Below are 17,083 nucleotides of genomic sequence, written 5' to 3' on the forward strand. Positions count from 1 at the left end.
TAATTTCAAATCTTTTTCAAAAAAATCACTTGATTTCTTTTCCACTCTTATTTTCGAAAATCAATTAAGTGTTTTGCAAAAATGTTTTCAAAATCTTCTAATTAATTTTCGAAAATTACTCCCCTCCTTCTCACATCCTTCTATTTATGGAGTACCACTCCTTCTCAATGCACAATTCGAACCTTACCTAATTAAAGTTCGAATTCTTCTTCTCCTTCTTCTTTCTATTTTTCTTTTTCCTCTGACACTTCAAGGAATCTCTATACTGTGACATAGAGGATTCCACATTTTCTCTTTCTCTTCTCTTTCATATGAGCAGGAGCAGAGACAAAGGCATTCTTGTTGAAGCTGACCCTGAACCTGAGAGAACCTTGAAGCGGAAGCTAAGAGAAGCCAAAGCACAACTCTCTTTAGAGGACCTGACCGAATTATTCAAAGAAGAAGAACACATGGCAGCCGAAAACAACAACAATGCCAACAATGCAAGGAAGGTGCTGGGTGACTTTACTGCACCTACTCCCGACTTTTATGGGAGAAGCATCTCTATCCCTGCCATTGGAGCAAACAACTTTGAGCTTAAACCTCAATTAGTTTCTCTAATGCAACAGAATTGCAAGTTCCATCGACTTCCAATGGAAGATCCTCATCAGTTCTTAGCTGAATTCTTGCAAATCTGTGACACAGTCAAGACTAATGGGGTAGACCCTGAGGTCTATAGACTGATGCTATTTCCTTTTGCTGTAAGAGACAGAGCTAGAATATGGTTGGACTCTCAACCTAAAGAAAGCCTGGACTCTTGGGAAAAGCTAGTCAATGCCTTCTTGGCAAAGTTCTTTCCACCACAAAGATGGAGTAAGCTTAGAGTGGAAGTCCAAATCTTCAGACAGAAGGATGGAGAATCCCTCTATGAAGCTTGGGAAAGATACAAACAATTAATCAGAAGATGTCCCTCAGACATGCTTTCTGAATGGAGCATCATAGGTATCTTCTATGATGGTCTCTCTGAACTATCCAAGATGTCTTTGGATAGCTCTGCTGGAGGATCTCTTCATCTGAAGAAGACGCCTACAGAGGCTCAAGAGCTAATTGAAATGGTTGCAAATAACCAATTCATGTACACTTCTGAAAGGAATCCTGTGAACAATGGGACTAGTCAGAAGAAAGGAGTTCTTGAGATTGACACTCTGAACGCCATTTTGGCTCAAAATAAAATATTGACTCAACAAGTCAATTTAATTTCTCAAAGTCTGTCTGGAATGCAAAATGCACCTGGCAGTACTAAGGATGCTTCACCTGAGGAAGAAGCTTATGATCCTGAGAACCCTTCAATGGAAGAGGTGAATTACCTAGGAGAACCCTATGGAAACACCTACAATTCTTCATGGAGAAATCACCCAAATTTCTCATGGAAGAATCAAGAGAGACCTCAACAAGGTTTCAACAACAATAATGGTGGAAGAAATAGGTTTAGCAATAGCAAGCCTTTTCCATCATCTTCTCAGCAACAGACAGAGAGTTCTAAGCAGAATACCTCTGACTTAGCAACAATGGTCTCTGATCTAATCAAAACCACTCAAAGTTTCATGACTGAAACAAGGTCTTCCATTAGGAATTTGGAGGCACAAGTGGGACAGCTGAGCAAGAAAATTACTGAACTCCCTCCTAGTACTCTCCCAAGTAATACAGAAGAAAATCCAAAAGGAGAGTGCAAAGCCATAAACACGGCCGAATTTGGAGAGGAAAGAAAGGAAGTGGACGCCACTGAGGAAAGCCTCAATGGGCGTGCACTAACCCCCACTGAGTTCCCCAATGAGGAACCATGGGAATCTAAGGCTCAAAATGAAACCATAGAGATTCCATTAGACTTACTTCTGCCTTTCATGAGCTCTGATGAGTATTCTTCCTCTGAAGAGGATGAGTATGTCACTGAAGAGCAAGTTGCTAAATACCTTGGAGCAATCATGAAGTTAAATGACAAGTTATTCGGAAATGAGACTTGGGAGGATGAACCTCCTTTGCTCACCAAAGAACTGGATGACTTGTCTAGGCAGAAATTGCCTCAAAAGAGACAAGATCCTGGAAAGTTTTCCATACCTTGTACCATAGGCACCATGACCTTCAAGAAGGCCCTGTGTGACTTAGGATCAAGTGTAAACCTCATGCCTCTCTCTGTAATAGAGAAGCTAGGGATCTTTGAGGTACAAGCTGCAAAAATCTCACTAGAGATGGCAGACAACTCAAGAAAACAAGCTTATGGACTTGTAGAGAATGTTTTGGTTAAGATTGAGGACCACTACATCCATACTGATTTCATAGTCCTAGAGATTGGGAAATGCATGGATGAAACCATCATCCTTGGCAGACCTTTCCTAGCCACAGCAAAAGCTGTGATTGATGTTGATAGAGGTGAAATGATCATTCAAGTGAATGAAGAATCCTTTGTGTTTAAGGCTCAAGGATATCCCTCTGTCACCATGGAGAGGAAGCATGAAGAGCTTCTCTCAAATCAGAGACAAACAGAGCCCCCACAGTCAAACTCTAAGTTTGGTGTTGGGAGGCCACAACCAAACTCTAAGTTTGGTGTTGAACCCCCACATTCAAACTCTAAGTTTGGTGTTGGGAGGTTCCAACATTGCTCTGAGTATCTGTGAGGCTCATTGAGAGCCCTCTGTCAAGCTACTGACATTAAAGAAGCGCTTGTTGGGAGGCAACCCAATGTTATATTTTATATATTTTCTTTTGTTATTTTTTGTTATTTTGTAGGTTGATGATCATGAGAAGTCACAAAATTAATTGAAAAAGCAAAAACAGAATGAAAAACAGGAAGAAAAACAGAACACCCTGGAGGAAGAACTCACTAGCGTTTAAATGCCAGTGAGGGTAGCAGTTGGGCGTTTAACGCCCAGTCTGGTACCATTCTGGGCGTTTAACGCCAGAAAGGGGCACCAGACTGGCGTTAAACGCCAGAAAAGGGCTAGAACCTGGCGTTAAACGCCAGGAATGGGCACCAGCCCGGTGTTTAACGCCAGAAATGGCTCAAAACGTGAATTTTGATGCCATTTGGTGCAGGGATGACTTTTCCTTGACACCACAGGATCTGTGGACCCCACAGGACCCCACCACCACTCTCTCTCTTCTTCCCCCATTCACCAATCACCTCAACACCTCTTTCCCAAAAACCCTTCACCTATCAAATCCCATCTTTCTCTTCACCACTCACATCCATCCTTCATAAAACCCCACCAACCTCACCCTTCAAATTCAAACCACTTTCCCATCCATAATGGCTGAAACACAAAGCCACTCCCTTCTTCCTCATTTCTTCTTCTTCTCCTCTATTATTTCTTCTTTTGCTCGAGGACGAGCAAACCTTTTAAGTTTGGTGTGGTAAAAGCATTGCTTTTTGTTTTTCCATAACCATTTATGGCATCTAAGGCCGGAGAAACCTCTAAAAAGAGGAAAGGGGAGGCAAAAGCTTCCACCTCCGAGTCATGGGAGATGGAGAGATTCATCTCAAGGGTGCATCAAGACCACTTCTATGAAGTTGTGGCCTTGAAGAAGGTGATCCCTGAGATCCCTTTCAAACTCAAAAAGGGTCAACTTTGATCAAAGGTTGGACCAAGTCCTCATAGACATTTGTGAAGAGGGCGTTCAATGAAAGAGAGATTCAAGAGGGAAGCCGGTTCAACTGAGAAGGCATGACCTCAAGCCCATTACTAAGAAAAGGATGGAGCAAACAAGAGACCCCTCTCATCAAGAGATCCCTGAGATGCCTCAAGGGATGCACTTTCCTCCACAAGACTATTGGGAGCAAATTAACACCTCCCTAGGAGAATTGAGTTCCAACATGGGACAACTAAGAGAGGAGCAACAAAGACAAGGAAGAGACATTGAGGAGTTCAAGCACTCCATAAGACCTTCAAGAGGAAGAACAAGCCGCCATCACTGAGGTGGACCCGTTCTTTAATCTCCTTGTTCTTTATTTTTCTGTTTTTCGAAAATTATGCTTTATGTTTATCCATGTTTGTGTCTTATGATCATTAGTGTCTTAGTGTCTATGCCTTAAAGTTATGAATGTCCTATGAAATCCATCACCTTTCTTAAATGAAAACTGTTTTTATTACAAAAGAACAAGAAGTACAGGATTTCAAATTCATCTTTAAAACTAGCTTAATTAGTTTGATGTGGTGACAATACTTTTTGTTTTCTGAATGTATGCTTGAACAGTGCATATGTCTTTTGAATTTGTTCTTCATGAATGTTAAAATTGTTGGCTCTTGAAAGAATGATGAAAAAGGAGACATGTTACTGAGGATCTGAAAAATCATAAAAATGATTCTTGAAGCAAGAAAAAGTAGTGAATACAAAAAAAAAAAAGGGAAGGAAAAAAACGAAAAAAAAAAAGAGAAGGGAGAAAGAGAAAAAGAAAGAAAAAGAAAGAAATAAAGTTGTGATCCAAGGCAAAAAGAGTGTGCTTAAGAACCTTGGACACCTCTAATTGGGGACTCTAGCAAAGCTGAGTCACAATCTGAAAAGGTTCACCCAATTATGTGTCTGTGGCATGTATGTATCCGGTGGTAATACTGGAAGACAGAGTGCTTTGGGCCACGGCCAAGACTCAATAAGTAGCTGTGTTCAAGAATCATCATACTTAACTAGGAGAATCAATAACACTATCTGGATTCTGAGTTCCTAAAGAAGCCAATCATTCTGAATTTCAAAGGATAGAGTGAGATGCCAAAACTGTTCGGAGGCAAAAAGCTACTAGTCCCGCTCATCTAATTTGGAGCTAAGTTTCATTGATAATTTGGAGTCTATAGTATATTCTCTTCTTTTTATCTTATTTGATTTTCAGTTGCTTGAGGACAAGCAACAATTTAAGTTTGGTGTTGTGATGAGCGGATAATTTGTACCCTTTTTGGCATTGTTTTTAGTATGTTTTTAGTATCTTTTAGTTAGTTTTTATTATATTTTTATTAGTTTTTAGTTAAAATTCACTTTTCTGGACTTTACTATGAGTTTGTGTGTTTTTTTGTGATTTCAGGTATTTTCTGGCTGAAATTGAGGGATCTGAGCAAAAATCTGATCCAGAGACTCAAAAGGACTGCAAATGCTGTTGGATTCTGACCTCCCTGCACTCGAAGTGGATTTTCTGGAGCTACAGAAGCCGCATTGGCGCGCTCTCAACGGCGTTGGAAAGTAGACATCCTGGGCTTTCCAGCAATATATGATAGTCCATACTTTGTCCAAGATTTGATGGCCCAAACCGGCGTTCAAAGTCACCTCAAGAAATTCCAGCGTTAAACGCCGGAACTGGCACCTAAATGGGAGTTAAACGCCCAAACTGGCATAAAAGCTGGCGTTTAACTCCAAGAAGAGTCTCTACACGAAAATGCTTCATTTGCTCAGCCCAAGCACACACCAAGTGGGCCCGGAAGTGGATTTTTATGTCATTTACTCATCTCTGTACACCCTAGGCTACTAGTTCTCTATATATAGGACCTTTTGCTATTGTATTTATATCTCTGGACATCTAGTTCTTAGATCATTTGGGGGCTGGCCATTCGGCCATGCCTAGACCTTGTTCTTATGTATTTTCAACGGTGGAGTTTCTACACACCATAGATTAAGGTGTGGAGCTCTGCTGTACCTCGAGTATTAATGCAATTACTATTGTTCTTCTATTCAATTCCACTTGTTCTTTGTCCAAGATATCACTTGTTCTTCAATTAGATGAATGTGATGATCCGTGACACTCATCATCATTCTCACCTATGAACAAGGTGACTGACAACCATTCTTGTTCTACAAGCATGAGAGGCTTAGTGAATATCTCTTGGATTACTGATACACGATGCATGGTTGATCGCCTGACAACCGAGTGCTCGCCTGACAAACGAGCCAGCCATTCCGTGAGATCAGAGTCTTCGTGGTATAGGCAAGAACTGATGGCGGCATTCAAGAGAATCCGGAAGGTCTAACCTTGTCTGTGGTATTCTGAGTAGGATTCAATGATTGAATGACTGTGACGTGCTTCAAACTCCTAGCAGGCTAGGGCGTTAGTGACAGACGCAAAAGAATCAATGGATTCTATTCCGGCCTGAACGAGAACCGACAGATGATTAGCCTATGCTGTGACAGAGCATCAGGGACGTATTTTCACTGAGAGGATGGGAGGTAGCTGCTGACAACAGTGAAACCCTACACGAGCTTGCCATGGAAAGGAGTAAGAAGGATTGGATGAAGACAGTAGGAAAGCAGAGAGACGGAAGGGAAGGCATCTTCATACGCTTGTCTGAAGCTCTTACACCAATGAATTACATAAGTATCTCTATCTTTATCTTCATGCTTTATTCGTTTATCACTATACCCATTTGAGTCTGCCTGACTGAGATTTACAAGATGACCATAGCTTGATTCATACCACCAATCTCCGTGGGATCGACCCTTACTCGCGTAAGGTTTATTACTTGGACGACCCAGTGCACTTGCTGGTTAGTTGTGCGAAGTTGTGTTTATGCCATGGTATTGAGCACCAAGTCTTTGGAGCCCTTACTAGGGATTGTTTATGTTTGGAAAAGTATTGATCACAATTTCGTGCACCAGCGTTCAACTCCAAAAGAAGCCTCTGCACGTGTAAAGCTCAAGCTCAGCCCAAGCACACACCAAGTGGGCCCCATAAGTGGATTTCTACATCAATTACTTACTTCTATAAACCCTAGTAGCTAGTCTAGTATAAATAGGACATTTTACTATTGTACTAGGTGTCGCTGACCATTCGGTATTTTGACCATGTAACATCTTTGGTCTCAGTTTTAATCTATTGTTCATATTAGGAGACTATTGATCACGTTTTGGGAGCTGGTCATTCGGCCATGCCTGGACCACTATCACTTATGTATTTTCAACGGTGGAGTTTCTACACACCATAGATTAAGGGAGTGGAGCTCTGCTGTACCTCGAGTTTCAATGCAATTACTACTATTTTCTATTCAATTCAGTTTATTCCTTTTCTAAGATATTCGTTGCACTTCACCATGATGAATGTGATGATCCGTGACACTCATAATCATTCTCACCTATGAACGCGTGACTAACAACCACTTCCGTTCTACCTTAGACCGGACGCATATCTCTTGGATTCCTCAATCAGAATCTTCGTGGCATAAGCTAGAATTGATGGCGGCATTCTTGAGAATTCGGAAAGTTTAAACCTTGTCTGTGGTATTCCGAGTATGATTCAGGGATTGAATGACTGTGACGAGCTTCAAACTCGCGATTGTTGGGCGTGATGATAAACGCAAAAAGAATCAATGGATTCTATTCCGACATGATCGAGAACCAACAGATGATTAGCCGTGCTGTGACAGAGCATTTGGACCATTTTCACTGAGAGGATGGGATGTAGCCATTGACAATGGTTATGCCCTACATACAGCTTGCCATGGAAAGGAGTAAGAAGGATTGGATGAAGGCAGTAGGAAAGCAGAGATTCAGAAGGAGCACAGCATCTTCATACGCCTATCTGAAATTCCCACCAATGATTTACATAAGTATTTCTATCTTTATTTTCTGTTTATTTATTATTATTATTCGAAAACTCCATAACCATTTATTATCCGCCTAACTGAGATTTACAAGATGATCATAGCTTGCTTCATACCAACAATCTCCGTGGGATCGACCCTTACTCACGTAAGTTTTATTACTTGGACGACCCAGTGCACTTGCTGGTTAGTTGTGCAAAGTTGTGAAGAAAGTGCTGAATTATAAACGCGCATACTAAGTTGAGAGCCACTGTTAGAAATCACAATTTCGTGCACCAAGTTTTTGGTGCCGTTGCCGTGGATTGTTCAAGTTTGGACAACTGACGGTTCATCTTGTTGCTCAGATTAGGTAATTTTCATTTTGTTCTATTTTCAAAAAAAATTTTCAAAAATCTTTCAAAAAAATTTTTCTCATCTGTTTTTGAAAATTATTCTAAATTTTTAAGAATGAATTCTAGTGTTTCATGAAGCATGTTGAAGCCTGGCTGGCTGTAAAGCCATGTCTAATTCTTTTGGACTGAGGCTTCCAATCATCAGCATAGAGGCAAGTTAATTGAAATATCAACTGTTGTATGTCTGATTTATATCCTAAAGCGGGCTGGCTATTAAGCCATGTCCAACCCCTAGATTGGAACTTTAGGCTAACATTGAAAGATTCCTGGAATTCTTCTTAAAAATTTTGAATTTCTTATTTTCTTTTTCCTATATGTTCTTCGAAAAATATAAAATAAAATCCAAAAAAATTTATAAAATCGAAAAAAATCAAAAATATTTTGAGTTTCTTGTTTGAGTCTTGAGTCAATTTTTAAGTTTGGTGTCAATTGCATGTTTTAAAAAATTATGCATTTTTTGAAAATTCATGCATGTGTTCTTGTTTTGTGTCTTTTGTTGTTTTTCATGTGCATTTTTGCATTCATAGTGTCTAAGCATTAAAGATTTCTAAGTTTGGTGTCTTGTATGTTTTCTTTGCATCAAAAATTTTTCAAAAATATGTTCTTGATGTTCATCATGATCTTCAAAGTGTTCTTGATGTTCATCTTGACATTCATAGTGTTCTTGCATGCATTAAGTGTTTTGATCCAAAATTTTTATATTTTGGATCATATTTGTGTTTTTTCTCTCTCCTCATTAAAAATTCAAAAATAAAAAAATATCTTTTCCTTATTTTACTCCTAATTTTCGAAAATTTGAGTTGACTTAGTCAAAATTTTTTAAAAACTTAGCTATTTCTTATAAGTCAAGTCAAATTTTCAATTTTAAAAATCTTATCTTTTCAAAGCTTTTTCAAAAATCAAATCTTTTTTCATTTTTATTATTATTTTCAAAAATTAAAAAAAAGTGATTTAAAATCTTTTTCTTATCTTTATCTCAAAATTGAAACTTTACTAACAATTAAATGTGATTAATTCAAAAATTTGAAGTTTGTTACTTTCTTGTTAAGAAATGTTCAATCTTTAAATTCTAGAATCATATCTTTTAGTTTCTCGTTAGTCAAGTAATCAATTTTAATTTTAAAAATTAAATCTTTTTCAAAATATATTTCTCTTAAAAATCATATTTTTTTTATCATATCTTTTAAATCATATCTTTTTCAAAAATTTGATTTCAAAATATCTTATCTAACTTCTTATCTTTTTAAAACTAATTTTCAAAATCTTTTTCAACTAACTAATTGACTTTTTGTTTGTTTCTTATCCTTTTCAAAACCACCTAACTACTTTTCTCTCTCTAATTTTCGAAAATCATCTCCCTCTTTTTCAAAATTCTTTTAATTAACTAATTATTTCAAATTTTAATTTTAATTTTATCTCTTCTCTTAATTTTTGAAAATCACTAACCCCTTTTTCAAACTTAATTTTCGAAAACTCTTCTCTCTCATCTCCTTCTATTTATTTATTTATCTACTAACACTTCTTCTCTACTCAAGAATTCGACACTATCCACACCCTTGCGTTTGGATTCTTACCTTTTCCTTCTTCTACTCCTTTCTTCTTCTACTAACATAAAGGAATATCTATACTGTGACATAGAGGATTCCTCTTCATTTTCTGTTCTCTTCTTTCTCATATGAGCAGGAACAAGGAAAAAGGCATTCTTGTTGAAGCTGACCCTGAACCTGAAAGGACTCTGAAGAGAAAACTAAGAGAAGCTAAATTACAACAAGCCAGAGACAACCTTACTGAAATTTTCAAACAAGAAAAGGATATGGCAGCCGAACCCAACAACAATAATGCAAGGAGGATGCTTGGTGACTATACTGCACCTACTTCCAAATTTTATGGAAGAAGCATCACAATCCCAGCCATTGGAGCAAACAATTTTGAGCTGAAGCCTCAACTAGTTGCTCTAATGCAACAGAACTGCAAGTTTCATGGACTTCCATTAGAAGATCGCTACCAGTTTTTAACTGAGTTCTTGCAGATCTGTGAGACTGTTAAGACTAATGGAGTAGATCCTAAAGTCTACAGGCTCATGCTTTTCCCTTTTGCTGTTAGAGACAGAGCTAGAACATGGTTGGATTCACAACCTAAAGATAGCCTGGACTCTTGGGATAAGCTGGTCACGGCCTTCTTGGCTAAGTTCTTTCCCCCTCAAAAGTTGAGCAAGCTTAGAGTGGATGTTCAGACCTTCAAACAAAAAGATGGTGAATCCCTCTATGAAGCTTGGGAAAGATACAAGCAGATGACCAAAAAGTGTCCTTCAGACATATTTTCAGAGTGGACCATGGTAGATGTTCCGAGGGTTACCTGAAACGTGTAGCTCGGTCGTCTGGAGAGGCCCGAGGTGGGGGTTCAGGGACCCGAGCTTTGATATGCGTAGTGGTTGGTGGTTGTACCTGCAATGACACTCCGATGCTTAAGTTAGCATGGGTCCAAGCAGATATATGTAGAATGTGGAATGAATGCCATACCTGGGTGCTCCAGTGTATTTATAGTAGTTGGCCGTGATCTTCCCTGGATAAGATATTCTTATCTTATCTTATCTTTCGGGAGTTTTATCCCTATCTTTGTGGAACCGCCTTTGCTAGGCCTTTTCGGCCTTTAGGTTTGGGTTGCGTTCCTTTTGATGGGCCTTCCTTTGCTTCATTGTCCGAGGTCCGACCTTTAGGCGTGGGCCTTAGGATGAGGTCGGACCTTTTATGGATTTGCCGAGTTGGAGGAGCCCGGTCAGGGTATGAACAGTAGATATATTCTATTATGGTCTATCTGAGTTCTCTAAGATGTCACTGGACCATTCTGCAGGTGGACCTATTCATCTAAAGAAAATGCCTGCAGAGGCTCAAGAACTTATTGACATGGTTGCAAATAACCAGTTCATGTACACTTCTGAGAGGAATTCCATGAATAATGGGACACCTCAAAGGAAGGGAGTTCTTGAAATTGATGCTCTGAATGCCATATTGGCTCAGAACAAAATGTTGACTCAGCAAGTCAACATGATTTCTCAAAGTCTGAATGGATGGCAAAATGCATTCAACAGTACTAAAGAGGCATCTTCTGAAGTAGAAGCTTATGATCCTGAGAACCCTGCAATAGAAAGGTAAATTACATGGGTGAACCTTATGGAAACACCTATAATTCATCATGGAGAAATCATCCAAATTTCTCTTGGAAGGATCAACAAAAGCCTCAACAGGGCTTTAATAATGGTGGAAGAAATAGGCTCAGCAATATCAAGCCTTATCCATCATCTTCTCAGCAACAGACAGAGAATTCTGAGCAGAGCACCTCTAATTTAGAAAACTTAGTCTTTGATCCGTCTAAGGCCACTTTAGGTTTTATGAGTGAGACAAGGTCCTCCATCAGAACTTTGGAGGCACAAGTGGGCCAGCTGAATAAGAAAGTCACTGAAACTCCTCCTGGTACTCTCCCAAGCAATACTGAAGAGAATCCAAAAAGAGAGTGCAAGGCCATTGACATAATCAACATGGCCGAACCTAGCGAGGAAGGAGAGGATGTGAATCCCAATGAGGAAGACCTTATGGGACGTCTCTCAGGCAAGAAGGAGTCCCCTATTGAGGACCTAAAGTAATCTGAGGCTCATATAGAGACCATATATATTCCATGAAACCTCCTTCTTCCACTCATGAGCTCTGAATACTATTCTTCCTTTGAAGAGGATGAAGATGTAACTGGAGACATGGGTTCAGTAAACCTTACCTCAAAAGAGACAAGATCCTGGAAAATTCTTAATACCCTATACCATAGGCACCATGACCTTTGAAAAGGCTCTGTGTGACCTGGGGTCAAGCATAAATCTTATGCCACTCTCTGTAATGGAGAAGCTAATATGGATTGGTAGAGGACATGTTAGTAAAGGTTGAAGGCCTTTACATCCCTGTTGATTTCATAATCTTAGACACTAGGAAGGAAGAGGATGAATGCATCATCCTTGGAAGACCTTTCCTAGCTATAGCAGGAGCTATGATTGATGTTAACAGAGGAGAATTAGTCCTTCAATTGAATGGGGACTACCTTGTGTTTAAGACCCAAGGGTGTTCCTCTGCAACCATAGAGAGGAAGCATGAAAAGCTTCTCTCAGTACAGAGTCAAACAAAGCCCCCACAATCAAACTCTAAGTTTGGTGTTGGAAGGCCACAACCAAACTCCAAGTTTGGTGTTGAACCTTCACACTCAAGCTCTAAGTTTGGTGTTGGGAGTTCACAACATTGACCTGATCACCTGTGAGGCTCCATGAGAGCCCACTGTCAAGCTATTGACATTAAAGAAGCGCTTATTGGGAGGCAATCCAATTTTTATTTATCTAATTCTATTTTTATTTTATAGTTCTTTTATGTTTTATTAGGTTCATGATCATGTGGAGTCACAAAACAAATACTAAAATTAAAAACAGAATCAAAAACAGCAGAAGAAACAGCACACTCTGAAAGAAGGGCTTACTGGCGTTTAAACGCCAGTAAGGAGCATCTGGCTGGCGTTCAACGCTAGAACAGAATATGGATCTGGCGTTGAACGCCAGAAACATGCAGCAATCTGGCATTTAAATGCCAGGATTCCACACTGAGGAAAGCTAGCGTTCAACGCCAGAAACATGCTGCAGATGGGTGTTGAACGCCCAGAACAAGCATAAAGCTGGTGTTTAACACCAGAAACAAGCATCAATCTGGCGTTAAACGCCAGAATTGCACTCAGATGGCATTTTACACGCCTAATTAGTGCAGGGATATTAAATCCTTGACACCTCAGGATCTGTGGACCCCATAGGATCCCCACCTACCTCAACTCACCTTCTCCCTTTTTCACCAATCACCTCAATCTCTCTTCCCCATCACCTCTTCACCACTCACATCCATCCATCTCTTCCTCAATCCCACCCATATGGCTGAAACATACACATCTCTCCCCTCTCCTCCATATCTTCTTCTCCTTCCTTTCTTTCTTCTTTGCTCGAGGGCGAGCAACGTTCTAAGTTTGGTGTGGTAAAAGCATAGCTTTTTTGTTTTTTCATAACCATTGATGGCACCTAAGGCCAGAGAAACCTCAAAAAAGAGAAAAGGAAAGACAAAAAGCTTCCACCTCCGAGTCATGGGAGATGGAGAGATTCATCTCAAAGGTCTATAGCTCAGTAGAAGAGCATTTGACTGCACATCAAGAGAGCATGAGGAATTCTCTCATTAAGAAATCCCTGAGATACCTCAGGAAATACATTTTCCTCAACACAATTATTGGGAGCAACTAAGTATAGGAGCACCAAAATCACTAGGGATCAAGCAACAGAGGCAAGGAAGAGACATATAGGAGCTAAAAAAGCACCATTGGTCCTTCAAAAAGGCGCCACCCTCACTAAGGTGGACTAATTCCTTTACTTCCTTGTTCTTAATTCTCTGTTTTTCGATTTTATGCTATATGTTTGTCTATGTTTTGTGTCTTTACTTTATGATCATCAGTTTTTAGTAACTATTTCCAAAGGCTATGAATAATTCCATGAATCCATCACCTTTCTTAAATGAAAAATGTTTTTAATTCAAAAGAACAAGAAGTACATGAGTTTCAAATTTATCCTTGAATTTAGTTTAATTATATTGATGTGGTGACAATAATTTTTGTTTTCTGAATGAATGCTTGAACAGTGCATATTTTGATCTTGTTGTTTATGAATGTTAAAATTGTTGGCTCTTGAAAGAATGATGAACCAAGAGAAATGTTACTGATGATCTGAAAAATTATAAAATTGATTTTTGAAGCAAGAAAAAGTAGTGAAAAAGCAAAAGCTTGCGAAAAAAAAGTGGCGAAAAAAAATTTATTAGAAGGAAAAATAAAAAGCAAGCAAAAAAAGCCAATAGCCCTTAAAACCAAAAGGCAAGGGTAAAAAGTATCCAAGGCTTTGAGCATCAATGGATAGGAGGGCCCAATGAAATAAAATCCAGGCCTAAGCGGCTAAATCAAGTTGTCCCTAACCATGTGCTTGTGGCATGAAGGTCCAAGTGAAAAGCTTGAGACTGAGTGGTTAAAGTCGTGATCCAAAGCAAGAAGAGTGTGCCAGGGCATCTTGGCCAGTTTCACTGACCTTTTCTTTACTGTTTTAGGGTAGTTTCATGCATTTTCTTAGTAAATAAGCAAGTTTTGGATGAAAATACACTTACACCTTGATTCAAGCAAACATTGTGAACTTTACATGATTTCATGAGAATTAGGCAGGAATTGAATGATGTAATTGATGATGCATAATCTCAAAACTTGGAACAGAGCTTTGATGCACTTTAATTGCTTGATTTCAGGACAAAGGAAGCAAGAAAGAGCCACGTTAGTTGTCATGTTAATCTAATTAATGTAACCACTAACCTGGAATGGGGACAAGCTTGTAGCGTTAATGAAAAAAGTGATCGTCAATAATGCCTTCGATGCCATCATAGCCCACATTTGTTGCCACGTTAAGTACATTAACGTGGTAGCTAACGTGGAGGAAAAGAGAAGCTCCAACGTTAGTGGTAAAAGTGAATGCCACTAACGTTCCACAAAGGCACATTTAGCCACGTTAAAAGCCACGTTAATCCAATTAACGTAAACTCTAACGTGGTGGAGGAAGCAATCGCCAACGTTAGTGACACTCACCTTTGTCACTAACGTTGGACTAAGCCAAGAGTACCCACGTTAGTGGTCTCGTTAAGACCACAAATGTGAAGAGTAACGTGGAGCTAAGCATGATAGGCCAACGTTAGTGACACTCACCTTTGTCACTAACGTTGGAGATGGCAATCACAACCACGTTAGTGGTCACGTTAATCCAACTAATGTGAACTCTAACGTGGGAAGGAGGGGCGTTTAGAGCGTTAGTGACAAAGGTAAGTGTCACTAACGCTCTCGAAGCTTAGGCATGCCCACATTAAGGGTCACGTTAGTTACACTAACGTGAACTCTAACGTGGGGAGAAGACCCAAGAGCCAACGTTATTGGAAAAGGTGAACGCCAATAACGTTTACGAAGGACCAAGATGGCAACGTTAGTGGTCACTTTAGTGCCACTAACGTTGAAGTTAACGTGGAGTATTAGTGGGTTGGAACGTTAGCAGAAAAGGTGATCGTCACTTACGTTCTCGAACCCACATTCTCACTTGAAGTTAACACTACTAACGTCCTAACTAACGTCTATGCCTAACTCACACTTTTCTGCAAGCAAAGCTGAGCCCAATAAAGATTGTAACTGCTTCAACTCAAGATCAAAGGCCCATATCCAAGACTTGAAGAACTAACTAGAAGATCAAGAAGAGTAGTATATATAGGAGTAAGTTTTGAACTAGAAAGGAGCTTGGCAATTTGGAGAACTACACCTTGTATATTTACTTTTCTGCACTTTTCTAGTTATGAGAGAATGTACTTTTTTCTACCATTTTCTATTTCCATTTCTAGAGCTATGAACAATTAAACCCGCTTTTATTAGGTTAGGGAGCTTTGTTGTAATTTGATGCATCAATTATAGTTTTCATTCTTCCTCCTCTTTCTTTTCTCTTGATTTAATAGAAAACTTTCGATCTTAATTCAATTGGTTAGTTGTCTTGGAAAAAAAACTCTCCATAACTGGATCTCCTCTGAGCCTATGAAAAGGGATGAGGAGATCATGCTAGAAATGCTTTCTCATGTTGGACCAAATTGGGGTTTGGACGGATATAGTGACATGTAATCCTCCTAACACTTTAATTTGGAAATACATGTGGTATAATCAGTGATCATACTTCATCTCTTCCCATAAGCAATTAAATCAAGGATTTGGGCAATTGTTCAAGCTTAGAGAGATTGGGTTGTCAAGGAATTGGGATCCGATCACCTAAGATTTCCAAGAAGATCAATGAATGCATTGATTGAGGAAGAGATGAGAATGAATTTGATCTCGAGAATGCAACATCTCCTAAGCCCAATGAATCCCCCATTTCTGATCTTACCCATTCTCTTTACTTTCTGCAATTTATCTTCATGGTCCTTTCCTCAATTCCATATTAAGATTCTGCAATTTACTTTCTGCACTTTACTTTTCCGCTACTTAATTTTCTACAATTCTCAACTCAATTTCTGTTAGCTCAACTAGCACATCCTTCCAACTAAAGTTGCTTGACCAATCAATCTCTGTGGGATTCGACCTCACTCTATTGTGAGTTTTTACTTGATGACAATTCGGTATACTTGCCGAAGGGAAATTTGTTGAGAGACAAGTTTCTATGCATCAGAACCCCCTCCTCAACATGGTTTTGAACCACCGTACTCACAAGCCCCATGTTACCAAACACCCCCATATGACCCTAATCCTTACCCACCATACAAAGAGCCTTATGAGCCATACGAGCCATCCATAGAACCATCTCTATACCCCTATCAAGATGAACCATCTCTATATCCTTATCAAGATAAACCACCTTCCTATTATGAACCCTTTCTCCAAAACAATGAAGCCCCATATCCACCTCAATCTTCAATGGATGACACTCTTGGTGTTCTTTTTCAAGAGAAAAGAGAGATGCAACGGACTACACAAGAGTTCATAGCTACCTTGACTGAGGTAGTAGGTAATTTAGCTTCACTGCGTTTCAACACTCAAGGAACTCCCATGGCTACATGTGGAGAATCTAATGAAGAACGTAGCATGAAGGAGAAACTATGAACTCCGGTGGAAAATGAGGAATGTGATTTTGTATTGGAACAGTTGGAGAAAGCCGTACTTATTGAAGAGGAAGAAGTGGTTGAAGACTTAGGAGATGCCGAACCTCCATGGGAATCTAGAGTTGTAGAGTATTCCCCCAAGAAGATTAAAATTGATGTTGAGGAGGCTAGTGTACAACCTCCAAGGCATGTCCCTTATGAAGAATTGGACGGGATAGATCAAGAAGCGAATTCCCTTGGTGATAATGATCATGAATCAAGCCAACCTTCTCCCGATAAAATTGAAAGCAACATTGAGGTGAAACTCCTTCGAAAAGGATGGACGAAAGTTGAATATGCTTTGTCAAGAATGTTGGAGACTTCTCTACCTAGGTTGCCGTCTACTCCTTCATTTGAGTGGGTAAAACTTATCTCCATTAATTTTTTT

The 17,083-nt window shown here is 39.4% G+C and overlaps 2 non-coding genes across 2 annotated transcripts; both read right to left on the reverse strand.

The window, feature by feature from the left end:
- Window positions 1-854: 854 nt before the first annotated feature.
- Window positions 855-962, reverse strand: LOC130937912 (small nucleolar RNA R71). The gene has a single exon (XR_009069103.1). It is a non-coding gene; the product is annotated as a small nucleolar RNA R71 (small nucleolar RNA).
- A 9,189-nt stretch (window positions 963-10,151) lies between these two features.
- On the reverse strand, window positions 10,152-10,260 carry LOC130938625 (small nucleolar RNA R71). The gene has a single exon (XR_009069784.1). It is a non-coding gene; the product is annotated as a small nucleolar RNA R71 (small nucleolar RNA).
- Window positions 10,261-17,083: the final 6,823 nt, after the last annotated feature.

The sequence above is a fragment of the Arachis stenosperma genome, chromosome 6 (genome assembly GCF_014773155.1).
Source record: "Arachis stenosperma cultivar V10309 chromosome 6, arast.V10309.gnm1.PFL2, whole genome shotgun sequence".
Lineage (NCBI taxonomy): Eukaryota > Viridiplantae > Streptophyta > Magnoliopsida > Fabales > Fabaceae > Arachis > Arachis stenosperma.